This window comes from Camelina sativa, chromosome 11, assembly GCF_030686135.1.
Source record: "Camelina sativa cultivar CO46 ecotype springtype chromosome 11, ASM3068613v1".
Classification (NCBI taxonomy): Eukaryota; Viridiplantae; Streptophyta; class Magnoliopsida; order Brassicales; family Brassicaceae; genus Camelina; species Camelina sativa.
Window position 1 is genome coordinate 45569083 of NC_141890.1, and position 14862 is coordinate 45583944.

A 14862-nucleotide genomic window follows, 5' to 3' on the forward strand; every position below is an offset into this window, starting at 1 on the left:
CATAACAGGAGTGGATCCACGTGATGATGGAGTGGGGCACGTGCCCCATGCTACTTATTAAAAATGATCTGTTCAGTTTATTCTCATAGCCAATTTGGTATTGAGGTCCTCATGCTCATCTATGGTGAGATGTTCAACACTCTGTTCTTTCAGTTTTTTTTGTTTCTTGCTAAAATAATATACGTTTAGATATATATTTTATTTTAAATATTTGTAATGTGCAATTAAATATATTTTAAAACTAAATGAAAGTTTTTAAAAGATATTGAAAATAGGAAATCATATTTATTTAATATTTTTATTATGTAAATTTAAAATTATTAATAATAAGTAATTTGTGCCGAATGATTTTCATATGAAATATAAAAGCTTTGGTTCTCTAAAGCTTTTGCTGTCAACACAAAGAGAAACAAATCCCAAATCAGATACTTTAGCTTTCAATCAACAATCGAAAGAAGACAAATGGCATATGAAATTAAAAGTTTGGTGCATTCTAAATCAACAATCGAAACAATTCCACTAAAGAGAGGTTGAATCTAAATCAAAGTTTGGTGCTTAACCTGTTGCTGTTACTCTCTATTTATTTTAATCTCCATTTTTTATTAAGGAAAAATCAAAAAACATAGCAAATGGTTTTAGGAATGGAAACAGAGCAAATGGTTTTAAGAATGGAAACAGAGCAAATGGTTTTTAAAGAAGAGAAACAGAGCAAATGGTTTTAAGAATGGAAACAGAGCAAATGGTTTTTAAAAAGAGTTGCAACAAAACTAGTTAAGAAGAATCATCTAAGACGGGTATCAGACTTTTTCAGCCACAGACAAGCTGACATGTTGAACCTCTAAACAAAACTGCCAACTCTTTGAGCATCCGAGATTTCTTCTTCAAAGTGGTGGCTATCGGTACCATCACACTCCGGCGTGGCGCGCCCCTGCTGGAATGAAACGAGCTTGGTGCCTGAATATCTGCTACCTAGTCTTGAAACCTTTGAATGAGTATATTATGAAGGAATAGAAACAGAGAACGAAGTAGTAGCATTCATCTTAAGAATTGCAAACTGTTTAAAGCAGGCCACTATTAAGTCCTCTAGATCCATTGACCACGACAAGAACTTGAGATGCTCAAGGATTTTCCTGTATCATCGAGGCGTTCACCACTTATCTGCTTGCTTTCAGCTGGAGTGTTATATCTTAATGTTAGATAAGCAACTAGAACTTGTTATGTTTAACTTCTTTAGAGCTAGCTCAATGAATGTTTTAAGCGTCTCTGTGTGCTGAAATAATAGGAAAAAAAAAATACTCACTTTATCTCTTTATATTAGGAAAAGGTTCTTGGATCTCTTTGGACCTCTTTCTTCGGGGTTGCTCTCTTTGTTGGTGATCCAACCCACTTTGGTTGGAGGAGAGGGTTGGTTCCATTTATGCGTTATTGTTTGATCAATAATTTTGGTCGTTTGAAGTTTCTTAGAGATAGATAACAAGATTTCGGAAGATTTGATATTTAGGAAAAAACACAATTTATAACTTTGCAATTAATAAACAATCTGTTGACAAAGAAAAAATAAACAATCTATGGATACAAATCTAGAGCCAGACAAAAAGAGATTATGTTTGTTTTTGTTGATGTATGGTCAATGGTGTTTGCTTGTGATTTTAGTTTCCTTTAAACAGTGTTTTTTGGTTTACAACTTTACATACTTTTTCTTTTTGTTAGAGTCATTATGTTGGTTTAGTTAAATTGAAACTAAACTACTGATTTCCGGTTTAGCTTCTTTTGGTCTGACATTGGTTCGGTTAACTAAAGAAGGGAAACGAAAACCTCTTGACGCCTTTAAGAAATAGCTTCTAGGTCTTTTTGCTTCTTTTTCTATATACCTCGTTAGGGTTTTGATTTTACTCTGCGTCTTTTCTTGTGACTATTTGTTTGTTCCATGAATCTCATAATCCCTTATTCGTCCTTTTTAATATTTTCAGAAAATTGCGGATGCTGAAACCTCTTAATTATGGACAGGATAAGTCAGTTGCATGATGAGCTTCTCTTGGGAATATTGTCGTTACTGCCTACTGCTAAAGATGTGGTGGCCACAATGGTTTTGTCAAAACGTTGGCAATCTCTTTGGGTGATGGTGCCAAGGCTTGTGTACGATGATAGCTATCAGAACATTGACTATGGAAAATTTTCTACCTTTGTAGACAGGTCATTGGTTTTGCACAAGGCTCCGGTGATCGAAACTTTACATTTCAAACTTGGTAAAACATGTGGTAGTACCGGAGATACTCTTAATAGAGCTGCAGATAACTGTTGTGTGCGTAACCTGATTATCGAGATTGATACTTCTTCTACTAGTAATACTCCAGTCACACTTCCTAGGAGCTTGTATAGTGGGGGATGTACAAGATTTGTGACCTTGAAACTTAGTAATGCAGTTCTCTTGGATGTTTCTTCCCCAATTTCTTTCCCATCCCTTTAAAACTTGAGTCTTATATTTATGAAGTACCCAGGTGGTGATAATTTTGTCAAGAGGCTTTTATCAAGTTGTCCTGTTCTTGAAGATTTGGTAGTGGAGCGATGTCCAGATGACAGTGTGGCCATTTTCACCGTTAGAGTACCTTGTCTTAAGAATTTAGTCTTGCAAAAAACAAGGAAAGTTAAAATGAATGAATCTCATGGGTTTGTGATAGACGCTCCTTGTTTGGAGCGTTTGGACTTTTCTGATTATTCATGTGGGTTTTGCATCGTTGAGAATAATATGTGTCAGATTGCCAGAGCAAGTATCGACCTTTACTCCCCCGGAACTAAGCAGCTTTTGGGCTCTCTAACTTCAGCCAAGCGTCTTTTTCTCTGCTTAACAAACTCAAAAGTAAATGAACTGTGACTGATGTTTTCATCTTTAGTCGAGTTCTCTTTGAAATAATGAGATGCGTGCTAGATCTACAGACTTGTATGACAGATCTGTGTGTGCGATGCTTAACAGATAGATTAAAGGATAGTGAAGAGACGACACAAGAGATTTGTTAACGGGGTTCGGATAACCTACATCCCCGGAAACAAGTCCAGAATCATTCAATAGAATTAGAACGCAAAAGTCACATTTGCCAATGGTATCTAGCACACACTTGTGCCTACCACTCTAATCTACATGAACTAAAGGAACTACCACTCTTTGTCTTTTCCGACGAGTGTGAACCTCTACAAAAACCACCAACAGATTCTCTATCTTGTTGGTGGGACAACACTACACACAACATGTGTGCTTCTCTCAATTTTAGGTCTAGGGTGCGTAAGCTTCTTCTTGTTACCACCTCTTCCTTTTATACCTCTTAGAGTTCTCCACAACCCCTAGGTTCCACAAGCTTCTTCCTCTTGTCTTCTGGGTAAAAGCTTGTTCTCTTTTTGTCAACTTGACCCATACTTTTGTTCCTGTCGTACCTAACATAAGCATGCTTCTCTGACACAGCCGTTCCACTGTTTGCTGCAACTTGACGCTTTTCCGCTCTGTTGCGCTACACAACCTCTTCACGAGGTTTACCTTGTTTCCAGCTCTATTGCACTACACAGCCACTACAGGTTGTATGCTCTGTTTTCATCTCTGTTGCACTTCAAGTATACTCAACTGCTAAAACATATTTCTGCTCTGTTGTGCTTTCAGGTTTACGCAGCTGCTAATGGAAGACTTGTTCTCATGAGCTTAAAGCATGAATGGTTGAGCTCTCACTTCTTGGATCTTCTCGATAAGACACCAAGGTTCAGCATGTCACTTCATTCCATGTGACTTCACATTGAGCTGTCTTGGCTGAGCTAGTATTCTCTGATTCTCTTCATGAGGAATCATTGCGTCTGTGTTTGTAGCTGGTTACACATGCTCCATCTTGTTCACTGCTTCTATGTCTGAACATGTGTTTGTATTAGACTTGTTCACTGCAACGTTCAATGAATCTATGTATGTACTCTTGGTTGTATCAGGTTTACTCATTGCTTCTTGATCATCTCTCTTGTGTTGTATAACCAGTAACAACACAAATATATCTTCACTCTTATGATCAAAACTATTGACACAACATCTCGGTATATGCAGGATGCGTACCTTATTGGTAGTATATTCCATTCTCTTGTACATTTAACTATATGCATATGTGAGACGGAGTGGTTGAATGTACTGATACGTGTGCTCAGAGATTCCCCTAATCTTAAAACTCTCAAAATTCAAGAGGTATTGTTGTATATACATATATTTCACCTCAATATTCAGTCATTTTGGTTGATAAGGTTATTATTTACGATATCAGTAAGGTTGATATGATGCGCTATACTTGTATCTCAGTACTATTACATTCGGGATAGTGAGCCGCGCCCGTGCTGGAAAGAAACGAGTTTGGTTCCTGAATATTTGTTACCTAGTCTTGAAACCTTTAAATGGAGATATTATAAAGGAACAGAAACAGAGAAAGAAGTAGTAGCATTTATCTTACGAATTGCAAGCTGTTTAAAGCAGGCCACTATTGAGTCCTCTAGATCCATTGACCATAACAAGAAACTTGAGACGCTCAAGCATTTTCCTGTATCATCGAGGCGTTCACCAGCATGTCTGCTTGCATTCTTCTGGACTCTTAAACTTTAATCTCATATAAGATTTTAGAACTTGTGATGTGTATCTCTTTATATGTTTAGCTCATTGGTTTTTTTTAACTTCTTTGCTCATACTGGATTAGATAAGATATGTTCTTTTTGTTACTCTATTATACTAGGAAAATGCTTTTGGATATTTATTTTATCTCAAACAATATATGCACCTCTTGTTGAAGGAGTGGGTTGGTTCCATTTGCGGGCTTAGCTATGAAGATTTTTTTAAGAGTTAATTAAGTAGATAGATATATAACAAGATTTAGGAAAATGTTTTAAGACAATAACAATGTATATATAACTTTGCTATTAATAACGATATATGAATGCAAAACTAGAGCGGACTAGCCATTTCTTTTACCCATACTGAGCAGCTTGTGGCTTCTATAGCTTTAGTCAAGCGCCTCTATCTCTGTTTACCGACCTAAAAGGTAATATGTTGTAATTTGCATAACTGGTTTCCTCTTAAGGACTCATTTCTGTCATCCTTGAGAGGGTATAAGACATATTCAATATATAGCCAGGTAAATCTCTTTGATCGGTTTGTGATCTAAACCTTAGATCTGTTAGAATTAAGCTCTAAAGAACTTTGAATATTTTTTCTTTTCCATATATTTAGATCTTTGAGTTTGTTATGTTTTCGCTCTTGCTCTGCCTCTTTGCACTGTCGTCTGTCGGAGAAAGAATCATAAACATATTGTGTCCTTGGCTTAGCTACAGCATATCATTTTATGGTTTTTGCTCCATTAATTCTGTTTAGTGTGTCGACTGATTAATTGAAAATTGTGGTTAAAGAAACAAAACAAGATTTGTGGTTATACTTGTTACTCTATTTTCTCCATCGGGGCTTGTTTTCTGTTGGTGCTTCTAACTGTTGGAATTACATGTTTGTTTAGTTTATAGAGTGTTAGACTAATCACACTACCGATTTCCGGTTAAGCTTCTTTTGGTCTGATTGGTTCGGTTAAATTGGACCATCTTGGTTTAGAATTACATGACAAGGTCTATAAAAAAAGAACATGAATTAAGTAGTGAGGGTATAAATTAAGAATACCTTCTCCGTTGAACGAGAAAAGTACTGGACTAGTTACAGGTAAACGTATACATATATGCTTTCGAAGTACTGTAAAAAAGAAGGAATACTATGACATGAAATCATATACTGAATATGAGATCGTTTGGACAAAACCATCGTGGCCACAATGTCTCTCGCAAGACAATATATTCAAGAGCAGTTTATCGGGCAACCCACTTATACGATCCATTATTGATGAGAGCTAATCTAGCCTCTTTGTAAAATTCCAACCCTCTATCCAAAAAAGATATCTATGCGAAAGAACACTAGCAACAGCCGATTCGTACACAGAAGTTTAATTCTCGGCTGTTATTTTTAACCTCTCTCCTAACTTTTCTCTTGTTTTTTAGCCATAAGCTTCTTTTTATAACCAAACCCTAACGCCCTTTTTTTTAAGCCATAAGTTTTTTTTTTTGGAGTACTAAACGTCCTAAACTTAAATACATTTATCAATAATATTTTAGTTTCTCCTAAAATTCTTATTTCCATATTTTCGGGTTGTCATATCGACCTTCGGGTTAGTTAATAAATAAAAATTCAACTAGAAAATAAATTAAATAAATAAAAATAAAAATAAATTCATTTGGGTTTTTATTTTAAATAACCGAACTACTTTCTTATGCTTCCTTCCTTGTCCGCAACTGAACTACATGTGATGAGCTGCGAACGGATGTCGAGCATGTGTGGTAGGTATTTCTCACCTTGGTCGTATCGCCTTCCCCTGGTTGCATGAATGCATCCATACAAATCTTAGTGGGCACCCACGTAAAACGCCTAACTTACAACACCGACTATAAAATAAGCTCCTTTTAAATCGAATATGTAAGCTGACAAGTAGGTGAACGCCTGGGAAACGACGACAGCTCCTGCAATACAGAAATACACAAGAAATGTTAGTGGCAACATGTTTGGTCACAAGAGCACCCAATCTTTCAAATGATGCGATACAAATTGTTTGAGTCGGTTCCTCAGATGATAAAACAATACAAACAGCGGCATGTTGTAGTTAAAAAGATATTACCTTTGTGGATGTTATACTACATAAGGAGAGACGCTTAACAGAAGTAATAGATTTCAGAATATTCCCAGATGATAAGCGACATCAACATGTGCCTCTAGAATATTAGGCATTTCATTCTCATGCAAAAGCAAAGACTGTTGATGTCCAGATCGGTCACAATTAAAATGTTTAGTTCAGTAAAAAAGAGATCGAAACTCTCTTTATAAATCGGTGCCGAGGCACAAAATGACGGGCTACAATATGAATTAGACGAGCAAAAATAACGAAATGTAAAACAAAAGACGAGCTATGAGCTTGTCGATTCTAAACTTTGAATGACTTCTTATTCGTATTCTTTCCTCTTTCGTGTCGTACCTCTTTCTCAAGTGTCGTACATCCGTATTTACAGATAATCTTGTCGGTTCGTCCCCCGAAAAGACCAAGATACCCCTCTTCGACTTGTAGATTTTCCTGGGCTTTTCTTGGGCCGGGCCTTGTGTGGGAGTGAGGATCCACCCCCAACAAAGACCTGTCCACAAACCGAGGAAAACTTTCATCGCTGTCATCATCATATATGAGTCTTGGCACGATCTTCCAAAGCTGTTGCCATCGTTTGGATAAAAGCATTGTGGCCACAACATCTTTCGCAGGCAGAAAAGACAATATACTCAAGAGCAGTGCGTCGGGAAATTCACTTAATCTATCCATCACTGAGAGTTAACTCGTTTTTGAAGATACAGAGATTGATGAATTATGTGCCAAAAGAATAAAACAAAAAAAATAATAAAGGAAATAGAAATACCTAAACCCTTGTGCTATTCTCCTTCACTGTATAGGTATTTATGATCGATTGATTGATTTAGCTGGAACTTACAGGAATTTGATAACATAGTTATTTGCCTCTAACCACGTCTTGGGTGAGAAATGGGAACTGTCTCCCAAAGACGAAGAAGCTAGAAGGAGAGTACAATCTCACACAAAGAACACAAAGGTAAAACTCTAACTCTCTTTGCTCCTTTTAACTCTCGGCGGCTCTTTTCTAATCTCTCTCTCAATATTTCTCTATTTCTCCTCCAAAGTGCTATCCTCTCTTAATTAATTAATTTAGGGCTACCTTGTTGTTTCTTTAGCCATAAGCTAATAACCAAACCCTAACGTCCTCTGTTTCTCTTTCTATTTTTTTTCTTTTTTTCTCTTTAATTTGTAACAAAAATTAAAAATTACAGAATAAATTTTAACTAAAGAAAAGCAAATGAAAAAATGTATATATTCAGTTGGATTTTTTTTTTTACACTGAAATTTAAAAACTTTAGACTTAATAGTAGTAGCCTTCATACATGTGATGAGCAGGGGAACGGATGTCCAGCCATACACCTGGTAGGTATTTCTCACCTTTGTCTTGTCGCCTTCCACTGATTGCATGAATCCATCCATACAAATCTTAGTGGGATCTCCTTTGGTCGTCTCTACGGATCCATCAAAAACATCACCAAGAAAACACAATCATTTGATGACATGTGTATACATCGTCCAACTGAGCCACTCTTGAACAAGCCACTCTTGGTGGATAATCTCCTCTTCATATATCATACTGGTTTATGCTACACTCACAACAGAACCGAACAGAGCCACACTAAGCTTACTTAGCTTTCGGTTTCAATTTAGTAACAGTTATATTTCAAACCAAGAAATAGAATACTAACATAACAAGAAAAGTTTGTGAAAGGTCGTGATTCATCAGTACGAAGTGTATTGCAAAAAGCCAAAAACATAAGACAATCGTTTCATTCTTCTAAGGTTAGAGCAAAAAGCCAAAAACATAAGAAATTCAAATAGCTCAAATATAACCTTTCAACATATCTAAGATACATGATCAAACATTGACATGACAACCTGATGTTACTCGACTTATGGAACATGTTTTTTTCCTTCGGGGCTTCTCATATTAACTTAATAACTTCAGTCAAATATCAGCTGACAAGTAGGTGAGCGTCTAGGCGACGATGATAACTCCTTGAGCATCTTAAGTTTCTTGTTGGGATCAGTGGAGTTAGATGAGATAGTTGCCTTCTTTAAAATTTTTGCATTTCTTAAGATAAATGCCGATACGTCTTTCTCTTCCTCTGTTCCTTCATATTTTACCCACTCGAGAGTTTCAAGACTCGATATCACACATTCAGGGATTGAACTCGGTTCACTCCAGCACGGGCGAGCTATATCAGGCTGATGGGCATGGTACTAGTTTAAATTGATGGGATAGTAGTACAGTGCATTAGATAAACATATTTCCAAGGAAACTGAATCATTTAGGCTGAAATATATATGTATATATGTACCTGTTCAAGTTTGAGAGCCCGTAACTTAGGGGAATCTCTGAGCAGACACATGAGTAGATTCAACCACTCTGTCTCACATGTGCATAGCCTTAAGTTTACAAGACAGGGGAAGACACTACCAACAGGATATGCATTCTGCATATGAGATATAATAAGAATAAGTACACAAAAACTATGGTGGCAACAGGTTTTGGCACGAGACTACATATAGTTTCCATTCCGGTTTAATAAGTGATTCAAAAAAGAAAGTCAAAGAAATACCTTTGAAGTTGATAAACACAAATATAGACTCTTGGCTGAAGTAGTAGACCCCAAAATCTTCCCAGGAAGAATGTAAGTGACGTCAACATTTGCCATTGCAATCTTAGGCATATCATTCTCAACGATACAAAACCCACCCTTATGATCAAGGATGTTTAAGCACTCCAAAGAAGGAGTATCTATCACAAACCCACGAGCATCATCTTTACCACCGCAGTTTGATTCTCGCAACAATAAACTCTTTAAAGAAGGCACTATAATAGTGAAAATGGTCACATTGTCATCGGTGTCTCGTTCCACAAACAGGGCTTCAAGAACAGGGCAATTGGATAAAAACCTCTTGACAAATCCGTCATTTGGGTACCACAAACAAAAGGCTCAAAGTTTTGAGGGATGGAAAAGAAACCAAGGAAGAAATATCCAGGATAACCACGCTGTTTAGTTTCAAGGTCACAAGCATTGTACAGCCTGTATATAAACTCACTGGAAGTATGACCGGAGTTGTACTTGAAGAACAATCAATTTCGACAATAAGGTAACGTACACAGCGTTTAACTGCAGTTCCGGTCCATACACTGATATCTACAACATCGCACTTTCTACCAAGCTTGAAATGCAAAGTTTCAATAACAGGCGCCTCGTGCAAAAGCAAAGACCTGTCTACAAACCGAGAAAATTTTCCATACTCAATATTTTGATAACTATCATCATATATGAGTTTTGGCACTAGTTTCCAAAGCAACTGCCACCGTTTTGACAAAACCATTGTGGCTACAACATCCTTGGCAGGCAGTAAAGACAATATTCTTAAGAGCAGCGCTTCAGGCAACTGACTTATACTATCCATAGAAAAATGATTGATAATCAAACACCTGATTAATTTCGATGTCCTTTACTGATGACTCTGAAATGTTAAGCCGTTCTTGCTTTCAAAGCTCACTGAAAAGTGAAAACTTTCATAAGAAACAGAGATATTCGCAAATAACACCGGATCCAAACAAAGAAATCAAAACTCACCTGATACACCGGATGAACAGCTTCCTCTCAGATCAATCAAAGACAATAAAAACGAATAATCATATTTAAATATATTAGAGAGACACCATTTCGTCAAAAGATAAAGACGATGGTGGGATGTATCATATGCATGTATATTTAAATTTGATTTAGTCCGGCAATCGCTAGTGGCCTTCCCCATTTTCTAGAAAGATGTGAATTCAGGACGCTTAAAATATTATTTATACTAACATAGAAATGTAATTAGACGTTTGACCGATTTTTAGAGAAAAGTATAGATTATGCCATGAACAATACCAATTATTTTTTCTAATGTCATTTTTTTTAAATCCTTTTTCTGCTTGCCATAAAGAATCCAGAAAGAGAAAAACTATCAAATGTGCTATGTAGAGTGAAAAATCTTACCAAATATGCCATAATCGTTTTACCCTTTCGAAATCTGTAAAATCGATGGCATTGTCTCTGTTTAAAATTACCATCTTCTCCTTTTTCTAAACTGTAGTAAATATTCATAAAAAATTAAAATTTTTACTTTCTTACTCTAAGCCCGAAACTGAATCGTCGTCTTCTTCTTCTACTCTGCTCTCTCTTTCGCGGCTCTCTGTCTTTTGCTCGAATCATTCCTACAAAATACTAAATTCCACTGCCTCTAACTGTAATTTCTCTATCGGGAAGTGGACCTCCTTCATTCCCGTTAAACGCCAATGAATTTCTCGACATTGTTGGCCGCCGTCGGAGGGTAAATTTTCCGATTTAGCTCCTACTATTTGTAAATTTGTTTATGTAATTTAATTTAACTATCCATCCCATTCAATTCTCAGACAGTGTTTCTGAGAGTGGTCCAAGAAATCCCTCTGATTCCGTCAACGACAAAACCCAAGGGGATAACCCGACTGCCCGAACGTCAGGGTTAGTTTTTCTGAAACTTATTTAAACTTTTTGTGGACGACATCACCGTAGGTTCCATTGTGGACCAGATCTCTAAACTTCGATAGTGTCTCCTTTTGGACCAGATCTAAAATTTGTTTGTGTTTTTTCGTCTACATCATTTTTCGTTAGTAGACCAAATGTTTGCTTTTTTTCCTTGCGACTACGACTACAGCATTTATGTCTACAATTTTTGTCTACCTTAAACCTAGTAGACCAAATTTATTTGTTCTACGGATTCGTCCACAGTATTCATGTCTACGACGATGGTTACAATGTGTCTGCCTAATTTATAAATTGTCTACTCGATTATGTTTTTTTTTTAAAATTGTCCACTTTATTTTTTGCTGCCATTTTTGGCTACCTTAAACCTAGTAGAGAAAATTTGTTTGTTCTATGGATTCGTCCACAGTATTCATGTCTACGACGATGGTTACAATGTGTCTGCCTAATTTATAAGTTGTCTACTCGATTATGTTTTTTAAAATTGTCCACTGTATTTTTCTCTACCATTTTTGTCTACCTTAAACCTAGTAGACCAAATTTGTTTGTTCTACGGTTTCGTTCACAGTATTCATGTCTATGACAATGGTTACAATTTGTCTGCCTAATTTATAAGTTGTCTACTCGATTCTGTATTAAAAAATTGTCCATTGTTTTAATGTCTGCCATCAAAAGTTGTTATCACTTCGTCTCAGATTATAATGTTGTGTAGCGTTCGTTATAATAATGTCTACCGTCAAATCTTGTTATCTTACAGGAACCTCACCCCCGAACCCACAGTCTTAGGGGCTAATGCGCAACTACTGCCTCCTAGGCTATTCGCCACCGATCATTATCCTTAGAAAGGATGTATCAACTCTTACTCGAAACCAGAGTATCTCCTCAACATTGTTGAAGTCATGGATGGGACGAAAGAGTTTTTGTGGCTTAAGTCTTCACCAATAGGTTGCCTGTTCCGCCTAACAGTAAGGAAGAGCTCGCTGTCATGCAAACTGGTCCATCAAATCCTCTGTCGATCACTTGTTACTAAGAAGAAACATGAGATGTGGTTTGTTTATGGCGGTCATCCCATACGCTTTTCCCTCAGAGATTTTGCTATTGTCACTGGGCTGAACTGTGGCCAATTGCCAAGTAAAAACGCCATTGCCAAAATGCAGAATCCGGCGGAAGGTGATGATCCTTACTGGAAGAGTTTGTTAGGACCCAAGAACTCATACACTATACAAGAGATTGTCAATATGTTGAAACTAGACAAGAGGATGCCAAAGTAAAAAAAATGGATGGCGCTAATTGTAATAGTTGAGGGTTTATTGCTTTGTGACTCATCAACTGTTAGAGCGTCCAAAAAAATTGTGGAGATGGTCAAAGATGTTGATGCATTTGCTAAATATCCGTGGAGGTGTGTAGCATTTGCCAAGACCATAGAAATGGTTAAAGTTGGAGATAAAGTGGATACCTTGCAAAAACTAGTTGACAAGTTTAACCAGTCGCACATAGCAACTCACGGTTTACTCTTTCTTTCCAACTGATGTGTCTTTATGCCATTCCGCTATTGGGAAAATACCTTCCTGAAACAGTGGATGAGTTGATGTTTACTGATCGTTCGGTCCTCCAACTGACAATGCTTAAGACCTTCCACAATTCCACACTTATAGAAACGGAGAATGATCCAACTGTAAGTTTTATAATCTATTAGATTTCTTTATTTCGTTTTCTCTCTAAACTTTTGAAGCTAATATATTTTTCATCTAAACGCAGCTTCAAGTTTAAAGCATATTAGACACCACAGACGATGACTTTGCCCTTGAAGATTACTCTTGGGGTGATGAAGTTGAAGATATGCGAGTGGAATACATTCTAGAGAAGCTTCAAGATGGTCACATATTTAAGAAAGAGGAATGGCATAGTGGTTTTGCAGAGTTACCTATGAAAACCATCAACTTGGTCTCAAAAACCAAAAAAACAGGACAATCCCCCAAAGTCTGGATGGAGATTCAACTAATGTCGTTGTCGATGGTGTCACTACTGTGAAATTTTTGAAAGAGGTTGACCGTAGAAATAATGTGGCTATTGCGAAGGTAGAGTTAAAGCTATCGGTCGAACAGGATGCACTTAGAGTGAGATAGTAGACGATGTTTTGAAAACACTCAGGGAGAAAGGTGTATTTGATCAGTGTGGCCCTATTACACAATATGAATTGCGTAATCATATCAAAAAATCCTCACGGTCATTACGGTGAGATGGATCAGACAAAAGCAATGAACAACAGGTATGTTAGTATTAAATGGTTGACATTGCCGCCTAATGTGATAAATAGTTTATTGTAACTTTCATCTTTTTTTTTGTGTTAAACGAACTGATGTATACCATTGGTGGCGACCAAGTTGGGGGTCTTGTTAAACGTGTCATAGAGGTGCATCAGGATAATGTTAGTGTGGAGGATAACTCAGGAAATGATAAGCTTGATTCAATGCGCGTTTATGGCCACCTGAGAGTTAAAGGTTCACAAGTGGCACTTGATCATGGTTACGAGGATGTACAACCTAACTTGTCTGCCAAATCTGTCCAATCTGAACAACCTGAGGATGTCGTAGGTTCTGGAGAAGGTAATGTCGAAGCTAAGGGACAAAGTCATGGAGAAGGTGAAGTTGTTGAAGATGAGGATGGAGGAGGTGCTGATGGTGAAGATGACGATGGAGAAGGAGTTGATGGAGAAGATGAAAATGGAGGAGGGGATGATAGAGAAGATGAAGAAGGAGAAGGGGATGATGGAGAAGATGAAGAAGGACAAGGGGATGATGGAGAAGATGAAGAAGGAGAAGGGGATGATGGAGAAGATGAAGAAGGAGAAGGGGATGATGGAGAATATAAAGAAGGAGAAGGGGATGATGAAGTAGGAAAGGAACGTATTGAGGATTATGGAGAAGGTACGGAACACACTAAAGGTGATGGAGTTCCCACGGTAAACTCCTCCGACGACACCACCGCAGTAGACACCATCCTGACTCGCGAGGTATTAACAATTTTAGAGGGCATATTTTATACATTTATTGGCCGTATCTGACGTCGTCATGTTTGATATTGCTTACACAGCTACAGAAAAGAAACCCTTCTCCTTCATCTCAAGATGTTACCCCTTTTCCCGCCAAAAAAGCTAGGACAAAGCCTAGAAGGTTTGGTTTTTCTTCAGGATCCAAAAATGAGAAGGCACTTGAACCCGAATCGGAAGCTCAAGTCTACAATCCCTTCCGGACCATAAGGGATGATATTAAGAAGAAATTCCTAGCAAAAAGCTAGCATCTTATCGAAAAAAGTAAGTTTACGTTAGTTTACTCTCCAACCATATTTGTTGGTACTCATATTTATTCTTATTTTTTAAAATGGATGTTATGTTTCAGGGAATACATCATAGATGGGCATAGGGTGAAGAACAATTTTTTTGAATGCATATATAGACCGCAAAACTGGGTTGATAGTCCGGTAAATATTTCCTTCGTCATTTATGTTATAACATGTCATCTTCGTCGATATGCACATATGTATAAATATTTTCTTTCAGCATCTTGAAGCCATGCTAACCATATTGTGGAGAAGTTTGGGTGAGTCTTTCCTGCAGTCAAGAGTTG

The 14862-nt window shown here is 37.2% G+C and overlaps 4 pseudogenes across 1 annotated transcript; 3 read left to right on the forward strand and 1 right to left on the reverse strand.

Moving 5' to 3' along the window:
- LOC104728928 (putative FBD-associated F-box protein At1g32375) overlaps positions 1-1344 on the forward strand; it is a 30239-nt pseudogene extending 28895 nt beyond the window's left edge.
- A 204-nt stretch (positions 1345-1548) lies between these two features.
- LOC147935474 (putative FBD-associated F-box protein At5g56390 pseudogene) lies at positions 1549-4615 on the forward strand (annotated as a pseudogene).
- A 3910-nt stretch (positions 4616-8525) lies between these two features.
- LOC147935475 (putative FBD-associated F-box protein At1g32375) lies at positions 8526-10437 on the reverse strand (annotated as a pseudogene). Its single transcript, XR_015571195.1, has 4 exons — positions 10307-10437; positions 9290-10228; positions 9029-9163; positions 8526-8930 (listed from the first exon to the last, which is right to left on the reverse strand). The product of XR_015571195.1 is annotated as a putative FBD-associated F-box protein At1g32375 (transcript).
- A 1698-nt stretch (positions 10438-12135) lies between these two features.
- LOC147935476 (uncharacterized) lies at positions 12136-13006 on the forward strand (annotated as a pseudogene).
- The last annotated feature ends 1856 nt before the right edge of the window (positions 13007-14862 follow it).